Consider the following 27,441-nt stretch of genomic DNA (forward strand, 5'->3'; position numbering starts at 1 on the left):
TCCTGCCCCATGTGTGGCCAGTATGCAACCTCTCTTAAGATTTCCAATGTTGTGTGAAACCCCCTATGACCGGCGGTGGCCGCATCATGGGCGTGACTTAACATCAGGCTTCGGAAGGAGGTAGGAACAACCCACTGATCGTGGCCAGCTTTGGATTTCCTTACCAACAAACCGTCTTGGATCCGGAACATTTTTGGACATTTCATCAACACTCTTAGGTCCTCTTTCCCAGTGTAATCGGTATCCGTCAGGGGAAAGTTCTCAGGGTCCTCAAGGTGTTGGTAAAATTTACCAATTATTGGATCCCCCTTCTGAGCGGTAATCAAATCAGCATCAGGGGTCTCCTTACTCCATTGTGCAATTGAAAGATCATCGTGAGCATTTGTCTGGGACCTAGTGATAGCAGTGACCTGGATTTCCCCCAACAGGGACTCAATCTCAATTAGATCCCCTTGGATGGCCCCGGTTTTGGCCAGCTGATCAGCTAAGTCATTTCCAGTTTTGTCTGGTCCCTCTACTTTGGAATGACCCTTGATCTTTTTCCAATAAATGGTCATCTCATTCGAGGTGACCAGATCATCAATTTTTTGGATCAACTTCCCATGTTTCAAGGGTTTGTTGTTAGCACATAACATGCCTCTGGTTTTCCAATTAACCAGGTGCTCCACGAACCCGTTCCGTACATAATCCGAATCTGTGATTATGACCAGTTTGTGGAGTTGATGCTGGACAGCAGTGAGGATGGCCTGATGCACAGCCATCAATTCTGCCACCTGACTACTTCGGGGACCAATTTTGTATCCAGCGGAGGGTTCTGGGTACTCATTCACCCATGCATTCCCTACGCCGGCCACCAGTTCTTTCTCCCCGTGGTTGTCAACCTGGTAAGAGCATCCATCCACATAGACAGTGGGCATTCCCTCACACTTGTCCTCTTCAAAGACTTTGTGGGGGGAATTAAGGTATGCCTCCATGTTGTCCTTGATTTTTAGACTTTCGTCCTCGAGACAGTTTTCTCTGGCACAATCATGCAAGTCAGCCAGACCTTGCGCAAGGGGACTCTTCTTGTTTTGGCCATATCTGACCTCCACAGGAAAGCCTTGCATTGACAGAATCCAGGAAGTAATTCATTAATTACTCACATTTCCGGCCCGGATTCTGTCACTTTGGAGATATTGCAGAGGCTGGTGTGGAGTCTCCACTATGATGTGTTCCCCATGGATAAACGGGCGGTAATTCTTCAATGCCCACACCGTCGCCAGGAGTGCCTTCTCACAATCGTTGAATTTTTCCTCCACAGAGGATAAAGTTTTGCTTGCATAGGAGATTACTTTATTGACCTTGTCATGCTTTTGGTATAATACCGCCGTCAAGCACGTATTAGAGAACCCCGTCTCCAGGAAGAACTCCTTGTTTCTGACAGGGTAAGCTAGGCAAGGTGCTTGTGAGAGGCTTCTTTTGAGTTGTTTTACTGCCTCGGCTTGTTCTGGACCCCATTCCCACTTGACCCCCCCCTTCAGGAGATGAATCAGGGGTCTGGTGATCTCTGCGTAGCCCTCAATGAACTTTCTGCTGTAATTAGTCAGTCCAAGGAGGCTCCTTAGTTCCCGCAGAGTTGTGGGGTCTTTCAGTTTCTGAAGTGCTTCCACTTTCTTTTCCTGGGGACAGAGACCCTGAGGAGTAATCTCATGCCCCAAGAAATTAACACGGGTTCTACATCACTGTGCTTTCTGAAAGGAAACTTTTGCTCCGGCGGCCCTCAACTGTGTCAGAACATAACGGATCTCCGCTATGTGTTCCTCCACAGATGAACTTTTGATGAGGACATCATCTACATAAGCCAGGTTACCCCTCGCACCCAGGTCGGGCATGGCCTTATGTAGGAAAATATTGAACTCATTACCGGAGTTAAGGTATCCGAAGGGAGTCCGGTTCCAAGTATACTGCTGGCCCCCAAAGGTAAAAGCCAGCTTGTATTGGTCCTCCCTACTGACAGGCACGGTCCAGTATCCATTGGTCAGGTCTATTGCAGTGAATACCTGTGACCCCTGGATCTGGGCCAGCCCTTGGTCAATGTAGGGCAGAGGCCATCGGGAAGTATGGACCCGTTTGTTGAGCTCCCTGAGGTCGGCGCAGAGTCTCCACTGGCCGTTTGGCTTCAGTATTCCCTGCACCGGGTTATTGAAGGTGCTGTGAACTGGACGGATTATTCCCCGGGACTCAAGGTTCTTAATTATTTCAGTAAGGGACTCCATTGATGCGAGAGGCAAGCGATATTGCTTCACAAACACTGGAGTCATGCCAGGGTCCGTGGGGATTGTTGTCGTGTGGATGTCAGTGCGACCACAGTCATATGAGTCTACCGCAAAGAGATCTTGGAAATCCAAGAAAACTTGTTTCAACTTTTGCTTTTGTTCCAGAGTCACACAGGCATCAGCTAGGTTGACTCTCTCTTCCACATCTGCCTGAAGCCTGGAAAGACTTCTGGTTTGGCTATTTCAGCGGCCTCCTCCAGCTGGGTGGAGAAGTCCCTGGTCAGAGTGCTGATTTGGACTGGAGGCTTCAGGTGGGAAAGGCAGCCCTCATGGACCTGGAAAATCACCTCATCCCTCCTGAAGTCACAAGTCACATCTTCCTTACCATAAGGGCAAGAAGTGTACACCAGGAAGTTCCCCCCATGCCGGGTAAAAATCCTGTCCGGTGTTGTATTGTCATCACTGTCACTGTCAAAGCAGTCCTTGGGGATTGGCCCTAACAGTTCATTACCTAAATCGATGGAAAAATGTCGGTCATCAACCGTCATTCCAATAATGGTGCCTGCGGCTAGAGTAATACTCTTTAAGTCGCTGTTATCCACCTCTATTAGAATGGTGTCATGTTCTATGTTGACTAAGGGTGTTGGGTTTACCCCCAACCCTTGCTGTTGGAGAGAAGCGTTTAGATGTATGTAAGCATCAGGGTTTTGCAGATATTGTCCTCTTTTAACTTTCACTTCCAGGGAGAATTGTCGGGTCCTTTCTGGGATGGTGACTTCCTCTTTAATCTGAATTTCAACTGCATAAGGTAGCAATTGAGCTGACCTAAATGCTTTTTCTGGATCATCAAAGCCCATGGGATTATCCGCTAATCGGGACCAAGCTTTGAAGTTTATTAGGTCCAAACTAATGGCAAAGCGATTGAGAATGTCACTGCCTAAGTAAAAGGCGGCAGGGACGCCTCGCACGACCCAACAATTGTGGACTATGCTCTTGTTGCCAATGGAGATTTTGAGCATACACCTGCTTGGCAGGAGATGTTTGGAATTAGGCGCTTCCAGGTTCATTTCCCATTTGTCTATCAGTTTGAATGTGGGAATGGCTGGATCTTTTGGGAGTTGGCGGAACATGGCTTCGCTGATGAAGCTCTTACCGTTGTTCACACACACTCGAGCGAGAACAGAGTCCTTCCCATCATTTAATTGGACAAGGATGAACAACTGCTTTCCAATTTGCTGAATATCAGCCAGGCTCTGAACTGATTTCACATCTTTCTGGACTATAGGAGTGGGAGTTTCTGATTGTGGATTAGTATAGAATCTCAGAGTGTTTCCTTCCAGCGTGGAGTACCACTTTAAACTGGAAGGAAGGTTGATTTTCAGAAATAGAGAGGACCCCCCATCACCAGTCTGTTGTCCTACTGCTATTACTGTCACGTCTGGGATTTGGCTATTCTGGAAGTGAAATTCTACTTGGTCAGATTTTTGTTCAACCATGTGGCAGGTGCCATTTAAACTAACATGGTTGACACTCTGTTTTAATTTTATTGGTCGGCTAGTCTGGGTCCAGAGGACCTTGTTTACGCAATCTATTAAGGGTGACAACCTCCTCAGGAGGTCATTCCCCAGTAAACAAGGGGTGCCCTCTGGAGTCACAACTATGACCGGGTGTTTCAACTTGTGTCGCCCAATTTTAATGTCCAAGTCTGCCGTCCCCTCGACGGGAATTTCCTTCCCGTCAAAGTTCTGGAGTTGTCCAGGAAGTGAAGTGAGAGGAATTTGGTAATTCCCTCCCCTTCCAGCATTCAGTTCATCAAAGGCCCTTCTGGACAGAAGGGTAGCTTGAGATCCCGTGTCCACCAGCGCTGAAATCGTACCCTGCCCCTGTACTTGTACCGGGGCATAATATCTTCCCTCCTTCTCCTCAAGGGGGCACAGATAATGCACATTTTTGGACAACTGGTGGGCTAGTTTTCTGGTTTTGGACATTGCTAGAGAAGAGATTTGGGCAGAATTCTGTGGAGAGCCTTGGGAATCTGAAAGAAAAAGTTGGCAACTGGAGACCAGAGCCATTGTGGGTTCCCCTGGCTCTGGTTCCGGGCCGCCCCCCCCCTTTTGGAGGCAGTCATCAGGATGGGTTTGAACCAGGGGATTTTCTTGCTGTTGGTTCTGGGATGAGATGGTGGGCGGCGGTAGCTCAGTCTCCACATCTCCCCAGTCTGGATTTGCATCCCTAGGGACCCATTTTTCTTTGGGAGGAGTTCCCCCCTCTCTGAAGGAGAAGATCCTTTTCCCAGGATCCTCTGAGGATCCCTCTCCCTCAAATTGGAAGATCTGTACCTCCTCCTCAAACTGAGTCTGTTTGGGTCTTTTGTTTCTCCTACCCCCCCCCTCTGCTCCTTAGGAGGCAGACTTTCAGGGGCAAGAGATTTTGTTTCCGGTTCCTGGGTTTCCAGGGGCTGTTTACAAGTGAGGAAGGAAGCTTCCTCCAAGGCTTTACACCGCCCTTCCCTTTGTGCCTCCTCCCTGGGAACCGGTGAGTTATCGGGGTGCTGCCCCCGTCATTGTTCTGGAGCACCAGGTCCAGAGTTGGGTGCGTTCTGCGCCGGCATGCCGATCTGAGGGTTCTGCTGCGCCCTCAGTATTTGACCCAGATCCCGTGCCATATTTTGGACCTGGCGCTCTAACTGGGAAACCCGCTCAGGCTGATACGGGGCCCTGTTTTCTCCCCTGGGCTGATCCTGGGAAGGGTAGCTATCCCTTCTTTGGTAGTACCCCTGGTTGGGAAGATTTGGGTACCCCTCCACCCTTGGCCTCCCCTCTCCCGGATTCGGTTGTCTGGGCTCAGGGAATTGGGGAAGGAAGGGTGGAGGATTTTGGGGCTGGAAGTTGGGTGGATACCTCGGGAAGAAGTTCTGCCCAGGGTTTGGTGAGTTTCTGCCCTCCTGTGAGAAGTTGGGAGGGAAGTTCTTTGGGTTAGGTTCTTGGCTGTATCTCCCCCCTTGGGCTGGAGGAGTCCACACATAACCCAGGATGGGTCGATTTCCCTTGTAACGGGGACTTACATAGTCAGGAGAGCGAGGGACCCCATTTGTGGGGCTGCCTCCCGGGCTCCCTGTCTGTGACTGGCCCGAGGACCTTCTGGGCCTAGCATTATTAGGTGCAGGTAGGTTTTTAGGCCCCCCCCATCTCCAACTCTAAAACGGGGGTGACCTTTACCTCTGCCACCTTGGCAGCAGCAGGGGTGCTGTTGGTTTTGGGATTTTTCTGGGTATTGCTTTTATTTTCTATGGGCTTCTGCACCTCATAGATCCGGGTAGCCTGTTCAATGACCCATTCTAAAGATCTTTTCTCATGAAAGTCCCTCACGAGCTGGGTCATTATGTATTTGGGCAAGGCATGGAAAAACGTATTAATAAATTCTCTGCTATCCGTGCGCACCCTTCTGGTGGTCTGTGCAAAAGCACGCTTTAACTCCTGCACAAATTCTTGTGGGGCCTGATCCTCCCCACATTGTAAATTGTAGGCTGCCTTGCGAGCCTCTTGGGGATTTCTGTGAACAGAAAAATGTTTTAATATGGCCGCCCTATAGGTGGACCACCTGGAATGATTTTGGTCCTCCAGCCCTGCAAAGAAACTGGAGTACTCTGGGGAGAATGTCCACTTTACATATTGGATACAGCTTTGGCTGTCCTTCAAATGAAAAGTCTCCATCATTTGCTCATAGAGCTCCAAGTGTTCCCAAACAGAGTACTTGGCGTTCTTATGATAAGGCGTGATGACACTCCTGATTGCCTTAATCTGTTTCAATGGGTCCTTAATCAAGGCCCTTTTGGCCGTATTGGCCTTTTTGGTTCGGGTAACCCTTGTCCATTCGCCCTCTGACTCAGAGGCACTGCTCCCAGAGGTTCCTGTCTGATCTTCCAGGTTTTCCCGGATTCTGCGAGCCTGGGAATGGCTGGCAGAATGTGGGGACCTGGTCTCCTGTGTCCTGTACCGTTCAGAGGAGTCTTCAGATTCCTCTTTGCTGCCAGGATTTGATGGGTACCCCACCCACTGACCTAACTGGGCAGAGGTTTTCAGGATGCCCTTAATGGGCCTACTCTCCTGGGGTTCCCCACTAAATTGCACTGTGCTTGGCTGCCAATACCCGGATGCCCGCCCCTCCATTCCTGGGTGGTACTGGCCTATGAGCCCCATGCTTCTGGCTGGATAGTAATCTGCCATCCCTGTGGCCCTGTGCTCATGTGTGCCAGGGGACATGGGGGTGGCAGAGTCCAGGGACTGAGAGAAATAAAGGCCTCTGGTACTAGGGCTCCTGGGGTTATGCTCAGGAGTTTCTCTTTCCCAGCGAACCTCATCTCTATCCGCCCCTGCTCCCTGTTGCAATGCAAGAGCCTGCGCCTTCAGTTCCTCAGTTAAGGCCTTACTAGACTCTATCAGTCTCTCCTGCATCGCTACCTGTTGTTGGAGCCTATCATTGTGCTGGCAGAGAGCCTCATTCTCTCTCTGCGTTTCCTGATTGGTCCTGGAGCACTGGGCCAGTCTTTGCTGCAGGAGGGTTACCTCCTGAGCTGTGTCCCTATTGGCCTGCTCCTTTCTTGCCAGAGCATCCTCCACCTTCCTGGTGTGCTCTAACAAGTTATGGTGTTCTTTTTGGAGGTCACCCAGTCCCTGGTGGGCCAGGTGATTTTCTTCTGTTTTTCTTTTTAAATGGCAGACTTCCTGGCCTAAGGCGTCTCTTTCCTGGCTAAGAGCCTGCATTTGTGCCGCCAGGTCGTCCCTCTGCCTTTGAAAGGCACCAGCTTTCTGGCGTTCTTCATCAAACTCTGCCTGGGTATCCAGGTCTTTCAAAATCAGCTTGTTGCTCTCTGCCTTCACTCTATCTAGATGACTTTGCAGGGTGGCTACCTGCTCCGTGCATGCCCTGTTAAAGTCTAATTGTTGCTCCAGCTTTTTCTGGCTCTGCAGTAGGGAGTCCAAACCTTCTTGGTACTCCTTCTGCAAGGCCAGAAATCTGGTATCCTGGTCAGCCTTTTCCTGTTGCAGGATGTCCATATCCCTCTTTATTTTAATGATGTGCTGTCTACTCTCATTTTCTGACTCCTGGCTCCCCTGCAGCCTCTGCTCAGAAGAGACCAGGTCAGATTGGACCTTCTCTAACGCCATCTGTCGCTTATTCGCCAGATCTTGGTTTTCCGTACATTTATCCTGCATGTCTCCCATATATAGGTACAGGTATGCCGCTATCCTAACCATCTTGTCTTGTTCATCCTTAGCCTTAGGAGCCATGTATAGTTCACTCAGGGCCACGTGTAGGGGACCCTGATCGCCCCATATATCTGACCCTGTTTCAGTGACCTGTTGCGTGATGGCCTGCAACCAGACCATGCGGTCCTGGTGAGTCCACTCACCTCTCACAAATAACTTATGTAAGAAGTGCTCTCTGGCTATTTTCATGTCTACTAAGGTCGTCATTCTAGAGATTGGTCTCTGTCCTGACTTACAGAAGTTTGTATTTTATTTTTGCAAAACAGGCCTTTTTCTTAGAGCGTTCCTTTGAGGAGTGCTTTACAGCGTAACACAGCGTGTGATCCAACCGGATATGTGTATCTGGTCAGCTGGCACGCTGTATTAATCTGCACAAGTGATAAATCTAATCCAAACATCCCGGACGAGCCCCCAATTTGTAAGAGGATTCAATTCAACACTACAGCTAAGTCAATGCCTAGTCTGGGATACTGAATGGAAACCCTTATTGATATATCTTTATGTCCAGTTCATGCGTTCTGGATGACTACCCCTATATAACACCCCTCTCTTGGAATCCTCCTGACCCCACTGAGCCAAGAAGTTGTTCTGTTTTGCAAGTTTAAAAGGTTTATTTGATAATTTAAACAATAGATCTATATATCACACTTTATAATAAATTAATAATTGAATATCACACTTAATCTGATATGATAAAGATTCACAACGGAGAATCTGGCACTAGCACACTTGTGAATAGGAACAGAAGAAGAAGGTGGTAGAGAATGCTTTACATAAGTTCAGATGGATGTAATGTTGAATGAAATGCAGTATGGAAAATAACTTGATAGGATTTCAGCAAAAGACAATGGGCCTCATTACGACCCAGGCGGTAAGTTACCGCCTGGGCCGTGACTTTACCACCATGGCGTAAACTTACGCCATGGTGGTTGGCAGACTTACCGCCCCATTCCGACCTTGGCGGGGCGGTAAGTCCCCAATCCCCATTTACCCTTCCCCATTCCCATTTTTGCCCCATAGGGCATAATGGGAGTGGGGAAGGCGTTAATTACGCCACCGTAAATTATGGTGGCGTAATTAACATCAAGGTCCCTCAGCACCATGGATTTTAACACCTGCTAAAAGCAGGTGTTAAAACCTCCATGGCGCTAAGGGACCTCGGAATCAGGCGGTAAGGGTCGGCGCTGTTTACGCCGCCGTAAACCCCTTACCGCCTGAGTCGTAATGAGGCCCAACGTAATCACTTTCTTGGACAATTCACCCCCCCCCTTTATGCAATGCAAGGAAATGGAAGGAAAGCACACAGTTCTCAGAAATGCAATCAACTGTAATTCAGTTCACCCCAGCAAGCTTAGATTACAGATCGGAGTTTTAAACACAGGCCCAAAATGCTTTTATATGTGCTGGCAATGAAGTGAAAAATATACTAAAATGCTTTTAATTCCCTCTAGGAGGTTCAGGGTGAGTGAAATATACTTGGGATGAGTTCAGGCTCACTTAAGCAAGGATCTAGGAATGATTAGCAGGTTAAACAAACTTTTCTTTAACGGAAGGCAAGCAGCAGCAGATTTTTACACGTGGAGAAACTTGCAAATCGCCGCAAAATGTCAAATCGCGGCAAAATTTGCAAATGCGCCGGGCGCGTTTACAGAGGAACTACAAGGACTATCAATATCGTTTTGGGGTCCTAGGATCTCAGCTTCCAGATGAAAGTTACTGCAAGTCTCTAGCACAAACGGTCACGGAGATATGAGCGATTAAATAAAGGTAGTTTTTCGGATTTGGAATGTTAAAATTCAAAGTGACAAGTGCAGCTTGCAACTAGAAAATGACAGGTGACAGCTTTACAAATGACAGGTGACAGTTAGGAGACAGTTCTACTTAGATTAAAATAGGATTGAATTATATTATTTTAACTAAGAGATTGGTTCTGCACAGTTCTACTAGGTACTCACACTATATTCTTGAATTAGAATGGGCCTCGCCACGGATCTGGTCAGGTTTTAGACTGGACTCTGTCTGGTCTCTGCACTTCACAATGATCTGGGTCAGCTCTACTCTGCTGGTCTGGTCTGGGTCTCTGAAGGTTGATGGAGGTAAAGTATGGATTTTCCCGGCAGAGCTTCCAGCTGCAAATGGATTTGAAGGTCCCTATCTGTCCTGTCTGTCTGCTTTTATCTGTTTTTAAAATGGGTGTGTGTGCAGCATCACTAGACCCTACCCCTCTACACTTGCCATTGGCCAAGCGTTCATTTCTCCCCTGATTGGGGGAGCTAAGTTGTGTCAGAGTGATGTCATTTTACAGCCTGCAGAAAGTCCACTCCTCCTGTCAACTTGCACACAAATCTAGATTTGAACCAAATACATATTTGCACAGGTACACATTCGTTTAAAATTACACGCACCCATCACATATCACAGGAGGTATACCCTGTCCAAATCTGCTCTTCCTGGGGGCTTGCATTCAGAAATGGCAACATTTGCACTTTTTAACTGATTTTGCAATTTCGGACATTAACCCAAATTTACACACATGTGCGCAAGGAGTATGGACATTAGTTGATGAAGTGTCAGATTTTTCACATGCACACATTTTGAGTAATATCCTCTTTTCCGCTAAAACCCCCCTGAACATACCACCGGGTCCTAACACGTCTTAAAATGTGGGCAGAAAAATCACAAGAATTATGGTATAATTTAAATAATTTTCACAAGTCCGTACTATGAGTTATTCATCTTTTTCTAAAACCATATTCTGGCTGGCAGGGGTGGGTCTTTTCAGGTCACCTGGTACAGAAACCAGTCTTTCCAGTTTCTGCCAAGCTCAGAGACCCTGCCCCTCCCAGCTTCTGCCAAGAGGAAGCTGTTTTACGACATCTGCAATAAACCATCTGCCTGGGTGAAGGGGGTTGCATTGTTCAGAGCTCCTGTATTCTGTGGGGGCTCCCCTTAATTCAATTATCAGAGAGATGGCATATCCTTAGTGTGGCCAGCAGGAAACAGCCAGGCCTGGGAAGTTACTTGTGAATCATTTTTCACTCCTGATGGGGGTAGTTGCCAGGCAAAATTGGAATCTCTTTAAGCCAGTTTTTAGCCACATGTCGTTTCTGTTCCCCAGTTTTCTGCATTCAAATAACTAACAATTTTTTACATATGCAGCTGGAATGCTGATTCTAATTTTAAAACTATGACATTTAAACAATTGCAGCCTATGTGACACTCAAAAGTAGGTCACTCATTTCTTTTAAACATTTAGATTTTTAATGTCTGTAGTTCAGTTTAATGTAAAACTGCTGACTCCATAGCTCAGCTAGTTCTGTCATCAACACTGTTCTGGGCTCTTCATCTTCCAGATTTTGTAAGCACACAAAACTCCATTCTGCCAAATGTCTGCTGGTGTTCAGTGAAAATTTTGCATATCCTGCAATGTTTAAAATGGGCATTTGAAGCTTGCATTCAGAGAAACAAAAGGTGATTTTAAAGTGCGGTTTTTCCTTTGGCACACATTTCACTCATGGCACCCCGGCCCATCCTGCTTGCATTGGTGGGTGGCAAGTTAGGCAACCATTTTAGTGTGCACAACTGCGCGGTTTTCATAGATTCTGGCGCACATGTGGGCTTTTTCGGCCATCTTGGATTTCCTAAGCCCACAGCACCAAATGTTGTAGCATAATAGTCCAAACGTGGGTCAGAACACCCAACAACCTGTCTAATGCTTTGTTTGCACTTTGAACTGGGATGTTTCTCAAGGCCAACTCGTAAGGAATCACGTGTCCATTCCTGTGGGTTTAACATTACTGAAGCGATTAACCATGAGATTGACTATACACAGCACTCTACACTATTCTGCTTGCATGTATGCTGTATTTGCGAACAGCGCCCACATTGTCACATGTACCAGCAACACTGACATTGTCTTCTGGATGTGGATGGCGATGATGGGGATGTAAAGACACCATAGAGTGAGCAAGTCAACCTTGCCAAGATGACTCCATGTCACCACCAGATGGTACCATAGAGCCCCATCCCTCGTCCAGCCGTACTACACAGCTGTATGGCCATAGCAAGCAGGACACTGACACCACTGTCTCCAACATGGATACCATCACTGTAGGCCCATGTGACATTCTGCTACACTGTCCCGGGCTGTGTTTTGCTAGGTGCATGATATGACAAATATGAACTGCTATATTTTGCTTTGGTTCACCAAGAAGATATCTCTGATGTAATGCCCCCTGACACACCATCCCATTCCACAATTCTGGGGTTAAGAAATACACCAATTTAGGAATCAACATTTTATTTTATTAAAATAAAATCAATACAAAGGTGGTTCCAAAAGTGTTAGAGAGGGAAGGTCACCACTATATTGTAGAATCACAGGCAGCTTGTCTACAAAAACACAAATTACCTGCTGCATACATCTTGCTGAATGTACAAAATGTCAGTTCACCCAACCTGTGAGAATCTTTTTAGGCGTTTTTAACAGGTGCCAGTGCCCATTTAAATCACAAGCAAAGTCTCACTGTGCACTTTCAAGAATGAGGGATCTATGGCATTTACCTTATCATCATTTTCTATGAGAGTTGAAATGACACAATTAAACGTGCTCTCATTTCACAATCCTTATGAAATATCTGTGGCTTTCATAAATAACACATTATCAAATTAAACTATTTCTGTGAAACCACTCTGGTTACTATTTAATGAGATTATTATTTACAAAGAACTGTGTGAGGGCTGCGCAGAAGTGCTATCTGTTTCACTGCGCAGACAACTCAGAAACATATTTTGGGTTTGACTGAAATTATATCTCACTCGATTTTAAAATTTTACATGCACTGGGAATGCCCTGTTTATTTCCCATTAGAACATTAATGTATTTTAGTAGCGCCCTTTCCAGACAACCCCGTTCTGGGACTTTAGCAATAACATTGGCATGCAGTTTGGCTGGTGAGAGAGGTTTCTGAACCGTGCATGAGGATGACATATAGCCTCAATGAAATATAACACAAACATACCTGGTGGAGTCACTACTCAAACACCTTTCAAGATCAAAATGCCTCCTTTCCAGCCAAATGTGTTATATCAAGGTGATTATGCACTCTACATGTATGTGCTACCATAGCATACAAGGATGCAGCAGTATGAGAAACACTGAAAAATGTTGAGAAGATAACTTGATGAGATTGTCAGAAATTCAATTACATGAAAAACAGATGTTGGAAGAAAATACCAAAACTGCTGTGTTCAACATGGTACTAATGATGCCCATAGCATAATTGTCCTCATCATTGTGAAGTGCATTCCATTTGTCACCTGAAGCACCATGACTTCTGTAAACACTATGATAAATATGACAGGGTGAAGACAGAGTGTCTGAGAGCCACACGGATGATAGTTGTTCATGTGCTTTTTGCTATGCATGAGCCTCAAGCACAAGAATTGTTTAGATCTGACTTGCTACACTTGAGGCTCTAACATGAGAAAAGTTCAGGTACTCCATGCTACATGAAAGTTGCAAACTTGATAAAAAAATAAAAATTCTCTAAAGGAGGGAGATGCACATATGGGATTTATCACAGACTCTGCTTACTGTGTGATAGCTACAATTGTAAACATGTCGAACAGTCCCCCTGTACCTATTTCCCTGTGTTTCCTCTGCTTGTCTCCTATAATTTGTCAGTGTCTGCCTCTTTTTTTATTAATAATGTGTGAATAGTTAAAAATAACTTTCCACATACATACATTACATAAAAAATATATCATTATAAACCTTCCCAATGATAAAAAAGAATAATCAAAATCACTAAAGAAATAATAACATCACAGCAAATTAGGACACTGTAGTTAAAAAAGAAAGAGAAAAAATATGGAGTAATAGAGAAAGAATTATTCAAGCGTCCTTAATTTCTCTTCAATCATCCTCCAAAGACCATATAGGACAGTTTTTGATGCACATGAGGTCAGCAAGTGTTGAGCCGTTTTGGGGGTGTGAGGTGTGCTAAACAGATGGCAATAGCGGCCCTCTGGTGAGATCCCAAACTGAGGACCCAGGGTAGACATTGTTGGTACATAATCAATTTGGATTAATAGATAGAACCTTCTCACCAGACCAGAAGGATACTTCACCAAATGACAGAAATGTATAATTGAGCTTACTGTGTATAGGAATGCATCTTAGTTATTCTATATGGTCATAGTTAGAGACCTAATCCCAGGCGTGCAATGTACACTCAAACTCAGCCTTGAGAAAGCCATATTGATTATTCCAGTCAAGGGTCCAATCAATTAGTCGGAACAAATCAAATATAGAATTAGCACAAGTCTGAAAGTTACAGGTTGAATCATCCCTCATCATAACCAAACCCATCGGTGAGAGGAGGGGACAGGTTGGGGCCTTAATTGCTTGATTAACAGTGCCCCTTTTTTCCCAAAACCAGTGTTTGGAGGGATCTGAGCCCCGGCTCCAATCGTACCAGTTCAATTGGCACGGATTGTGCTAGGTTCATGACCGCCCTCCAAAATTTCCCCTCCAGTACATTCAACTATTTGTGGTTAGTCATCCCTGGTGACTCCAATCCATAAACAATTGTCGGGCAAAAACTCTGTTTGTATAGCATAACTATCCCCTCATAGCTGTACCCTGATGAGTTTTTACCAAAATTCTTGATTAGCATTGTAAGGAGTCTGGCTTTTTTCTTTTTCTCAGACATGATCTCTAAATGTTTCGCTAAACCAAACTCCAAACCCAGATACTTGTATTCCAATACAATATCAATAACACCCGTGGGCACTATCAAGGGAGTTATTTTCCTACTCTGATTAACATAACACATACGTGTAGTTTTATCTGTGTTCAGCACCAGGTCATTTTCCCTTGCATAATCGCACAGTGCCTTCGCTGCCCTTTGTAGACCAACATAAGTATGTTTTTCAGGGTAACCCTGCACTTCAATAGCTAAAACAACTAATTTGCATCCCACTTAATCCTTGTTCAAGTCACAAAGTACTGAGGTGATCTAGAAGGGTTAGTGAGCTGGGAATGGGGAGGGTATATAGAGCCCATCCTTATTGTTCCCCTGCAATGGTGTGATTCTGAGCCATTTCATCTTACCTCTGCCCCGTTTTCTTTCCCCTCTTTGGTCAGAATGCTAAGTGTTAATTAGAAGTGGGATTGTGATGGTTATTGCTTTCACCTTTTAAACACCTGCTGAATGCTTACATTTGAACTGAACCCTCAAATGACAATCTGTTAGGGGCTGCTGATTACCTATTCGTGTATCTAGGTTCAGTAAATGTGTGTGTCAAGTGAGTGTATGAACTTTCATTAACCTTGTACTTAAATTCCAAAGCGCCCCCTTTTCAGAGCACAGCAGTAACATTAAAACCAAGAGCAACTCAACAGCAACATGGTCATGTAATGTTGCTGGCTTCAACATTTTAATTTTAAGATCTTATAATGCAGTGCAAAGTGTGAAGTTCAGCTCAAAATGGCATATTGAGAGAAAGGGGGAAAGGAGGGTTCAGAATAGTAAATAGGGAGCAGGTTAGAAAGGCAAAGGGAAGGTGCCGGAAATGGTGGCTTGCAAACCCAAATTCAGTGAGGCAGAGCTCCAGGTCCTTGTGGATGAGGTTGTCATTCACGCTCAAGAGCTATTGTGGGCAGAACCGAGAAAAACCTCTGCCAGAGAAAGGGTGCCACTTGGATAGAGATTTAGGAGAAAGTACTAGCTGTTAGCACTGTATCCTTGGACAATGAAGACTGTCGAAAGAGGTGGAATGACCACAAGGTCAGGGTATGGACCCAACTCTTCATTCACTGGTTAGAGACATCTGCCACAGGAAGTGGCACTGTAAAGCCACTCACCTTCACACCCTAGGAGAAAGAGGCCAGCAGTGTCATTTGCATGGCTTGCATTGAGGGCTTTGGAAGTACAGATGTTGGAGCAGTGAGTCAACCAGATCCAAGTGAGTATGAATGGCATCTCTCTAATAAGAATGCATGACCCGGCTGTGTAGCTTATGCATGTGCCAATCTGCAGAATCAGATGGCCACAATGGACAGGTCAAGGCCCCACTCAAAAGGCCATGAGACCAATGCTAGGGCAGCAACATGCATGTGCCATCCAAGGCAGGATACCATGTCCACATGACATTGAAGATAGAAAGCTACCATTACATCTATGCACATGTGACCTCATGCAACCTGGACATGCACCTATCAGGGCAGCACACAGCCATGTGGTGAACTAAAACCCCTTATGCTATGCCTGCATGCATCCCAGAAACAACCAAAAACCAATCGACCACACTGAAAACACAGGTGCCAATAACTGGCCTGACCTGTGTAAATGCTGCATGAGCTATAGATCTGCCAATGAGGGTCCTTATAAATGGCACGGCAAATCCCCATGTCTCCTTGCCCAAGTCCAGCCTCGCCATTGTTGCGTGTAAGCCCTGACAAAAACACCCTGTCTGTGATGGTACAATGCCATATGACTCCACAGAGCAATCCACACGGTGGACCTAACAACAAAAACAATGGCACAAAAAATCAGCTCTCTCATTGTGCAAGGGGTTTGAACTTCATAGGCCATTTTTACTTGTGGTTGAGTAGTCATCCTGCTGCATGTTAACCCAGCCTAGCCATATTAGCCCATGGTCAAATCCTCCAAAACTCATGAATGTCTTGCTATGCCTTGTATCCGTACCTATTTTGATATGTGACTATACATCATTCCCAGCAGGCCCAGAAGCCACCCAGGGAGATGAAGCTGAGCCCAGTAGATCAGGGTCACTGAGAGGCTGACACCAATGACTAGCACCTCAGCCACCACCCCTACAACTCATGGTCATGACACTCATTGGTAGACCACTGAGAAGACAGCATCTGATGCCAGCACCAGCGTACCAGCTGTACCTACCAACCAAACTGGCTTCACCCCAGCAGTTGTAGTTGACACGACCATTACCCAAACTGCTGCTAATTGAGCACCACCACCTGCTGCCTCCAAAATCAACACTGCCATCAATGCCGCAGCTCCACCAGCTTCCATCATCACCAGCCTGCAGGCCCCTACGTAGACCAGTCCCCTCTCAGATGCCACACCAGCCACCAATGGGATGACAGTGCCACACAATGCCAAGATAATCATGATACAGACAGGTGGACCGATGACAACAGCATTGGACTAGTGGATGCAGGTGGTCAGGGGGCTGGATACATGAGCAAGACCCCCTGCCCTGTCCACACCCTTGAAAGCTTGTCTCAGTAGACCATTGAAGGGAAATGGAGGCGGCTGAACAGCATTGAGCAGCGCTAGGAATGTGTAGTAAAAGATTGAGGAGCAGCGGCTTCTACATCTGCAGGTTATTAGGGATGCTATGCAGAGATCATCCACAGATATATTGCTTTGGCAATAGACAGGCAGTGCTGCCAGGAACGTCATCAAATATGCCGGTGTACAAGAAGGTGCAGAGACAATGAAAAGACCACTGCTTCTGACTTTGCAGCATATCTGGGGGAATGAGTCGAAAGGTTCAACTTCTGTCACCCCCACAGATGGCTTGCTGCCTTGATGCCCCAGTCGCTGTTCTCAACGCACTGTGGCATGTACACAAAGTGAGAATGTGTCATGCTAACACAGTGACATAAATGAGACTGCAGTACATGAGACATGTTAGGGAAACGGGAGGTGGGAGGGTAAGGGTGTTCTGGATAAGGGAGGTGGGAGGACTTGGGTGGTGGACATAAGGGTTGTGGAAGGGTAAGGGCATTGGGGATTTGGGTTATGGGAGGGCAATGGTGTTGGGGACAAGAGCGGGGGAAGAACAAGGGTGTTGGACATAAGAGAGCTGGAATGGCAAGGATCTGGCTTTGCCTGCAAATAAAGGCATACACAGTGGTCGAAGTGTATGAAAAGAAGCAGCGCAACTGTGTTCCCTGCTGGCCTGCCCCGCTCCCCACAAACCAAACCACCACTCCTCTGCCCCACGCGCAATAAAAACTCCCAAATATATGTGCCTGATGTCTAAGGGAACGTTCAACCTGAAAGGTTTCTTTTTAAAATACAAGTATAGAAACAGTAACACTCCCAGTCACTACCACTCACTTTGACCACTGCTTATACACTTGAAAGGATGCAAGCACAGTCATCTTTGAGTGAGTGAAAAAATGTACTATGTGACCATATACAACCTTGTGAGGTATGTGTACGCCACTGTCCATTAAAGAAATTCTCAATAAGTCCTTGGCACACGAGACAGAGGTCCCTGCCTTCCCCACATTCAATGCATGGTGGCAAGTGGTCCCGGTAACGTGTGTCATCATCCATCTCTGGGGGTGCCAAGTCAACATCCGTGGGCAGGGTGACATGTCATCTAATGCACATGTTGTGCATCCTGGAACGCACAACACAAATGTTTCCCACCTTGTCTGCATAGTACATGAGGGTATTCCCTGTCTGATGGAGACAGTATAGCCTTCTCTTCAGGAGGCCACAGGTACATTCTAATATAGGCCTCATCATAGGCGTTCTCCTAGGTGGTCTGTGGGTTCCTGACAGGTGTCACCCGCCACAAGAATTTGGGATAACCAGAGTCACCTGCAAAGACAATGGCAATAGGTGTGTGTTGTGGAACAATCACCAAGTGTAAAAAGTAGTCATGGTACGATGGTGAACATGTCAGCTACTGTACATGTGGCACGTGTGATTTCCACAAGATTTTCCTGTGGCTCTAGATTATATAATGCCTTCACTTGGGGAATTTCCCATTTCACACATCACTGACTTGCCAGAAGCAACAGACACTTTAACAGGTTTGCCAATAAACATGTTGTTTGTGGATCTTCCGTACTGTCCACTCATGCAGGTGCTCTGATAGGCTTTCTGATGATCTTGTGCACTTTGTGATGGTTATCATGCGCTGGGTTTTGGCATACATGGGGTGCAGCCTTCTAACATTGATGCTTGTCAGTTTTGCTATTTCCTAACTTTGTATGGTTTCCCTCTTCATTGTGGTACCTAAAGTTGCATTTTGATTTTGCATTTGTGTCATGCCCCGAGGTTGTCCTGCCACTCCTTGCCAAGTGTGCTAGTACTTCTTATGTGCTGTATCAGAGGACAGGTACTACATGCACAGAGCTGTGACAGTGCATGCATTACATTGTTCCAAATAGGTAATCCCCCACTTCATTGTTCCTAACCTTAGTCTTATTTTATTTTATTATTTTATTGTTAAAAGTGAAGAGCTTGCTCAAGAGCAGTGGAGCACTGTATAGGGTGTGGGTAGCCAGCTTTCAGGCTGGCATCTTTTAATAGTAGCAAAGTACTGTGAGTTGCAGTCTGTGTGTCGGCATGTGTGTCCATTGGGATTAGTTCTTGGTCAGGTGTTGTTAAGAAAATCCACGTGTGACGCTTGTATGTTCTTTTTACCAGTGAGTGTACTTATCCAGGATCCAGGTGTACTTATCCAGGATCCAGGTCCGTTGTATATATCTTTCAGTGTACTGTTGGACAGAACCATAGTATCCTGGATGGAATCTGGGAAGTGAGCATAATAGTTAGTCACAGTGAGGTCTGCATCTCAGGTCACCTGAAGGTTAAGGGAATGGTGTTGTGTCCTGTTCTGGAACACCTCTTCTGATGAATGGGGACGACTGGTGTTAAATGTGTCTAGTCCGGAGCTGTGATGACTTTAGGGAAGTGGCCAGCAGCATAGCACTGTACCTTAGTACATTTACATGTGCAACGCTGGAGGGCAGAGAGATTTGGTGGGGTGCATACTGCATGAGCGCATTCAAGACCTGGGAAAGCATAATAGAAAATGTAGGCTGGGACATGCCACAATGTACTAGAGGTTGCCCGTGTGTTGCCTGTGCTGCACCGACACCAGCACTCAGCTGATTGCTTGCCTATTCTTAGGTTTATCTTGATATCTAGAGATTCCTGTATCAGGGGCAGTAGGTCAGCTTAGTAGGTAGAGTATTATAAGCTGCCATTAGTTAGCACCCAGGGTGATGGCCTGACCTGGGGCTTGGGCGCGATCCTTGCAAGGTGCCGCCTCCACCATTCTTCTGCTTGCACTCTTTGGCGCTGCTGTGAGTGCCTCTGCAGCCAGGTGTACAGCAGACGGTCCTGGAGCTGGAGGTTTGGTACTGCCAGTGACTGCATGCTGTAGGAAGGTGTGTTTGGGGAAGGTGTGGGTCTTCCATACCCTTTCAAGGTCAGTTGGTTGCACGAGTGGCTTCGTTTCCATTGGCTGGATGCAGTTACCTGCACCTTTTCATTAGAAGTAATTGCACTGTATTTTTGGTTGAATTAGAACTTATTGCTGGTGGTATTTTAGTAAAATCTAACTTTAAATAAAGTGAAATTAGCATTTTTGTTTCTGGCGTTAATTCCACTGGCAAAATTATCCCTGTGGAAATTACCGCTGGTTTTCGTCAGTAATTCTGCCAACACCAATTCCTCCGGTGCTGATTACGCCAGAGAAATGATCGCACATTTTCTATGACCCTTAATTTTGGCAGAGTGGTAAAGTGGTCGTAATTCTGTTATCACCACTTTTTCCACTTACTGACAAACTCGTAGCGAGGCCCGCTCGCTGAAAATATGAGGTGCCGGAATTCAGTTCGTAACTGACAAGTTAAAAAAATTCAATAGTGTCATTTTGCCTCAATACAAAGGGGTAACAGAATTGACACCACTAGGAAATGACCTGTCCCATCACACCATAAGCAGTGGAAACATATGTTCTTCAAGGATAGTGACTTGGACTTATATATTTCATAAGCCATCTCAATTCAAAATGCGATCCTTCCTCATATATGTGAACAGGCTCAAGAAATACCAAAACTTGTACAGTAAAGGCTTAAGGCGCACTTCCTTTTAAAAGATTAAGGTGGGATTTCAAAATAATCCTATGTGGCCAGTACAGCAAAAGCATTAATAGAACAGAATGCACATAACAGTGAATAATCACACCAGCTGACTCTGAATGCCACATATGGGCACGGCAGCATGCGTGCATGGTACACATTCCTGTGTGAAAGGAATTGCACCGAATTGTGCAGTGAGCAAAACCACCAATGTTCAGAAAATCACTCTAAAATACCACTGCAGTCCTCGGCTGGTTAAAATAGACGGGCTGCGGTGAACCACACAGTGGCAGCAAGCAGCATTATAGGGAGAGCCACCACCAAATGGCTACCATTTATAAATGATATGCCAGCAAAAAGCGACCAGATTTGGAGTGATATGGCCAAATTTATGAAGCGCAGGACTGCCAAGCTGTCGTAAAAGTCACCGTAAACGCGGTCAGACATTGCACGGCCTAGCTGACCACATCAACGGTTTCCAATGTAACACGAAATAGAGCATTTAAAAAGTAGTGTTCAAATGTTTTGATTGCATTTGACTTTTTTTTCAGGAAGCCTTGAACAGGGGCCGCAAGTAAGTGGATCATAAAACACATCTTTAAAGTAAGATATATTCCTCCACTTAAGAAGCGTGATGCGTGTAAATCAGCAGTCGCCGCTGCGGACTCCACTGTGGTCAGCCATTCCACATGTTCGGAAACATTCCGCGCATAAATCTGCCCCCTTCTTGAATTCAGCTGATGAGTTTGACCACATTGTTTGGAACAAGGGTTCGCTTTAAGATAGCAAATTTTCAATTGCCAGCTGCCAGAGGCAATTTATCAGACACTCATAAAATGGAGATCAAAGGAGGCAGCAGTCTGTGGCTCCATCTGGGATGTAGGGAGGCACACTTCCAGCCTCCTGTCCTTTAAACATTGCTCACTTAAAGAGCTCAGTGTTTATAATAACAAGGACGAGAGAAAGGGGTCAGGTCAGGCAAGCAGAGTCACAGGTGGTGTTGTAAAGTTATTGTGCCATGAGAAGAAGTCTGAATGTATCCATGTTTAGCCGTACAAGACATTAAACTCGGTGTATATCTTTTTACAGGATGTGTGGGAATTACTGTGCCCCCTTGCAACCCGTGAAGGCCTGGCGCGCTTTTCCCCCGAGTAAATTACTTTTGTGTACTTGCTGCAAGCAGTGGCATGCCAAGACATTCGTCCAGGAAGAATACATCAATGTTGCGATGCTGGCAGTGGAGTAACTTTGCTGAAAATTCTGGAGGGGGGAGGGACATGACATCTAAATGAAAGGGGGCTGCCAAATGAGTGAGACAAAATAGCGTGCCGCACAAGTTGGGGGAACAAACACCCTTGCCCCCCCACCTAAAATTACGCCCCTGGATACTGTAGTGTGGCATGCATGACAGTACATATCTTTGGTGTCTGCTTGCCTGATACTCAACGGGTCATTTTGCTAAAAGTGCAAATTGCATGCAAGGTACCTCCAACATTATCATGTATGTGCGTTTTGGTCCCCCACACGTAGTTTTAAACATTTGCAAGTCGTAGTGTAATAATGAAGAATGAAACAAGGCGAAATCACCTTTGCGCTTCACTTTTCCATTCAGTTTTGCAAAAAAAGGTGAACACTGCCTGCAAATTATGTTTTGCAGGCAGAGTTTACTAATGGATTTCTATGGAATCCGCCTGCTCATTTGCAAGTGCACAGGAATCTTTTGGTTTTATGAATGCATGAAAATCTTATGTAGATGAAAAAAACGTGATTTTCTTACAAGACAGAGGAGGAAAGCAAGGGAGATCATTTTCAAGTTCTTCATAAATTGAGGGGTGGCGACATGCTATGTTTGCACCTATATGTCGGCAGGTCCCTCTACGCAATTTTCAACATTTGCAGAGAGGAGTTCAAAACGAAAGAGAAATGCATGCCATGTAAATTGAGTAAAGGCTGCTGTGTACGCATGGCAGGCAGCGTTTAGAATGGATTTCAATGGAGTCAACTGGCTTATTGATGGTGTAAAAGCCACAGCATTTGCTCCAGCATGTATGTGTGCACTATTTGCATGGTGGTGAGGAAGGACGAGGTAAACTCATAACTGACGATCCGGCCCTCCTCTCCAACATGCCAATTGTGGAAAATGTAACGCACCTGTTATTGAATACGTGGTACGTCTCATTCAAAATGAACTCCAAAGAGGAGCTGCAACCTTTGATTTGTGCACCTCCTACACTTTGGAAAGGCATGAGTGCAAAAAAGACATACACATTGCACTTTGCTTTTATGTTTTCATATTTCACCCCACGCATTGCAAAATGAATTCCATAGCATACTTCAGGGGAGCTAATGTTCTAATTTTGCATAAATTGACCAGAGGGGGTCACATATATTTGAACCTATGTTCAAACAGGTTCACTCAGGGCAGTTGTCATCTTTTGCACTGCTGAGGGCAAAAGGGATGTGTAAAATGGTGGTAGAAGTGCCTTTATATCTCCCTTTGGCTCTCTGCATTGAACAATTAGTAACAGCCCTCTGCCATTTGCACCTGGCTGACAGTGTTTACAATGCATTCCTATGGAATCCGACTGATTTCTGCTGGTGTGGTGGAGGCGGATGCCATTAGGAATCCTTTGGTTTTACACCAGGCCTAACTCCTATTCCTTCACCACTTACGCTCCACCCTCACAAACCACAAAAGTGTCCCAGAGCAAGAATGAAGAAAAGCGCGACACCTCTACTCCTGTCTTCGTTTGCACTCCACGGACTTGGAAAGGGACCCCCAGAGGGGTTTAAAATCATTTCTATCCCACTTATTTCATATTTGTATTTATTGAAGGGAATAAGCTCATCAATGCAAACCACTGCAAAAGGTAAACAAAAAACAGAAAGCAATTCCCAGGAAGGAAGCATCACAAGGGTTGGTAGCAGTAGATAGTTAAGTCATCATCCAGGTAGTGCAGGGGAGGAACAACAACAGTGAGGACACAGGACGCAGGGGGCGGGGCGGGGGGGGGCATCATTTACAACAAAATGCATATTGCATGCTAGGGACTGCTAACATTAGCGCATATGTTCCGTTTGGCCCCCTGTAGTCAAAGTTCATCAATCACAAAGCGGGATGTAATCGGGTAGAACGATTCAAGTCGAAATTGCCTTGACTCTTCACTTTTATTCTCTGCTGTGTGAGAAATAAAAGCTGCCTGCAAATTATGCTTTTCGGACTGCATCTTATTTTGGATTCCTTTGGAATCGGCTTGCTACACACCAGGGGATCATTATAAATAACATCTTATTTGCATGCAGTGGACCCATGCAGTGGCCCACCAATGTTTCCACTTGTGTGCTGATCGGTCCCCTGCATGTCATCATCACTCTCACGATGGAGTCTAAACGTCAAGAGTACAGCATGGGGAAATCCCCTAGACGCCTCACTTTGGGGGAAATAAAACACCATCTGCAAATTTAAGATTTGAAGACGGCAAGTTATAAGGAAGTCCAATGGAAACCAGCTGCTATTTACCAGGTGTAAACGGAAGGTGCATTTCATTGGAATCCTTTGAATGAAAGCCTGCATACATATTTTATGCAGGCGTTAAACCGTTAGCTCCTCCAAGACGGACAAACTCTGCTTTGCTGCCCACCTATGCCTTAGACAAGCTGGAAAATGAGGTGGAGCATTAAATTCAGGTGCAAAAGCATTATGCGTTGCTTCCTTTCAATGTAAAAAATGATGCACAGGTATAAATGCAAGGGGTATGACATAGGAATCCTTTGGTTGCATGTCTGCATGAAAATCTTATACTAGCATAAAACCGGCTTCTCTCCAAGACGGAGGGGGAGAGCATGCATTACATTGTATTGAGATACAAACTCCACTTTGCTGCCCTCCTTCGCCTTGAAAAGGGTCATGAATGAGATGGAGTTCAAAATGGAAGTGTAACGGCATTATAGCTTGCTTTTATGTTTTCATATTGTGCTCATCTGTAAGCGATATTCAATCAACACTACAGCTAAATCAATGCCTAGTCTGGGATGCTGAGGAAAACCCTTATTGATGTATTTGTATATCCAGTTCAGTACTCTGGATGACAACCCTTGTATAACACCCCCCTCTTAGAATCCCCCTGACCCCACTGAGCCAAGAAGTAGGTTTGTTTTGCAAATGAAAAGGTTTATTTGAAAATGTAAACAATATATATATATATATATATATATATATATATATATATATATATATATATATATATATATATATATATATATATATCACACTTCTATAAAAAAATTGATAATGGATATTACACTTGTGAATATGAGCAGTAGTCAGCAAGAGGTAACTTATGAATAGGAACAGAAGAATAAGGTGGGAAAGAATGCTTTATATGGTTCAAGGAAACACAAGGTGGAATAAAATGCAGTACAGAAATAACTTGTTATGATTTTAGCAAAAGGTAATATGATCACTTTTTCTTTTGACAATTCACTCCCCCCCTATGCAATACAAGAAATGGAAGGAGAGCACACAGTCTTCAAGAATCCCAACAAATCACACTTTATAATGAAATACACAGTTCCAGTTCCCCCAGCAAGCTTAGAGAAAACAGGGATGAGTTTTAAAACACAGGCAAATTACTTTAATGTGGTTTGCAAGGAAGTGAAAAGGTGCTAAAATTGCTTTTAATTCCCTCTAGAGGTTCAGGGTAGGTGATGGCTACTTTATATTAGTTCAGGCTCACTTTAACAATACTCTATGAATGATTAGCAGATTGCAAACAAATTTTAGCAAAGAGAAGCAAAAAGCTGCTGATATCTACAGATGAAGAAATCGGGCCAAATCGCAAATCGCGGTATATTTCGCGAGTGCGTGTCTCGCGATTACGGAACAAGTATAGGGAGTAGGAAGCCGGTTCTAGGTTCGTTGGAAAGCCTAGATTCGAAGCTTTCAGATGAAAGTTAAATCTCGTCCCTAGCACAAACGGTTCCGGAGATACGGATAATTTAATAAAGGTAGATTTTCGGATTTAAAGTAAAGCTCAAAATGACAGGTGACAGCTTGCAGCTTTAAAAATGACAGATGACACGATTTCTAGGAGGCTGTTCTAATTAGGTTAAAATAGATAGCTTGAATTAGATTATTTTAACTAAGAGATTGGGTTCTGCACAGTTCTGGCGGATACTCACTCCTAATTTTGAAATGAATGGGCCTCGTCACGGATTTGGTCAACTGGACTGGACTTCGGTTCTCTCTGCTCGGCGGGTCAATCAGGCACCGGTTCTGCTCACAGCGGTCTGGGTCTCTCTGGATCTCTGGTCTCTGGCAATTGTTCTTGGCAAAGAATTCAAACAGCTCGCCCGGCTGTGGAATAGTTTGCAAATGATTTTAAGGATGCTGAGGCCTGCTGAGAAGAGTTCTCAGTTTGTGGGTTTAGGCCCTTGCTTTAAGTTCTGAAGTAAAGTTCTGGTCTTTGGAGATTGATGGATGTGAAGTCTGGAGTCTCCCGGCAGAGTGTCCCGCAGAAAATGGAATTGAATTTCCCTACCTGTCCCAGCAGTCTCTTTTTATGTGTTTTGGAAGTGGGTGTGTGCGTGGCATAACTGAGCCTGCCCCTCTCTTGATTTGATAGGTCAATAGATTCTTTGGTCCCTGATTTGGGAAGGGATAGTGTGTCAGAGTGATGTCATTTTTATGACCTGCAGAAATGACACTCCCCTGGTCAATGTGCACACAAACCTATTCCTGATCCAAATACATATTTCCCAGGTACACAGTTGTTTGACATCACATACACACATCATATATTACTAAAGATAGTCCCTGTCCCGACTCTGGCGTTTCTAGGAGCTTGCATTAAAAAATGGCAACTTATTTTCGATTTTAGTGGGTTTTGCAACATGGGATTTTCATCAAAAATTATACAAAGGTACATTTCCCTTCCACATATATCCCAGTAACTTTCCATGTCTCTAGCTTAAACACATTGTCTACAATAATCATAATTAGCAGGGTTTTGCCCCAGAACATGGTACAAATTGGAGTTTGGACTCAAATCGTGAGGGCATTTTTCAAACTAAGACTCCCAAAGTTGTACATTCCTGTCATTTGGTTACAATAAATTATCACTGTTTCTATAAAATATATATTTGTTGCAATTCAACTCCCCCAAGTGTTTGGGTCCACCTCCAGAAGTCTGGGTGGGTCAGTGATCACATGTCTCTCCTTGCTGGCAGAGGGCTGTTGACAGGAAACACTCAAAATTAACATACCCCATTCAACAGAAAGAGCCTTTTGTGTGGGCTCCAGCAGGCTGCCTGGAAGTCTCTCCTCAATCAATCAACAGGGTCATGTGATATCCTGCCTCCTAGTGTGGGAATCTCTGAGGTGTTAAGGTTTCCCAGCCTCTTGGCCTCTGGGAACAGCAGGTGGCTAAGGTTTCCAATTAACCAACAAGCGTTGAAGTCCCTGCCCCTCTTGCAACTCCTAAAGACAGTTTCCCTGTCAGAGTTTAGACCGCTAGCGCCACCTTGGGGAATTTGTCGGTACTGCATCCATTTTTGAGTTGTCTTGAATTACTGCATTTCAATAGAGGGGTATTTTGCTTGATAGTATAGGACCCTTGCTTAACATTGTTTTGATGGCATCCTTACAGTAGAGTGGTGATGTGGAACCCCCCACAAGAAGGTTGTATCTTTAGAGTGGTCTTGTGCCAACTGTGCAATTCTCCTATTCTGGCGTGAATGTGGGTGGCGATAGCTCATCCCCACATCCACCCAGTCTATTGATTTAGTTTGTCCTGGGATAGAATAATGGGCGGCGACAGCTCATCCCCACATCTACCCAGTCTATTGATTCAACATGGGTCAAAACCCTTGACACATCTCAGTGCAAAGTGACCCTCATATTATTGACTATGCAGTCTGATGCTAAATGCTATTGAGGGGGTTTCTTGCTGTAGAGATAGAAGTGGACAGGTTCAGAGGTTGATGGGTTTTTTGAGGTCTTGTAGAGCTTTGGAGGTGTTTGTGAGTCGTTTGT

The sequence above is a fragment of the Ambystoma mexicanum genome, chromosome 4p (assembly GCF_040938575.1).
Source record: "Ambystoma mexicanum isolate Mex_15411 chromosome 4p, UKY_AmexF1_1, whole genome shotgun sequence".
In the NCBI taxonomy this organism is placed as follows: Eukaryota; Metazoa; Chordata; class Amphibia; order Caudata; family Ambystomatidae; genus Ambystoma; species Ambystoma mexicanum.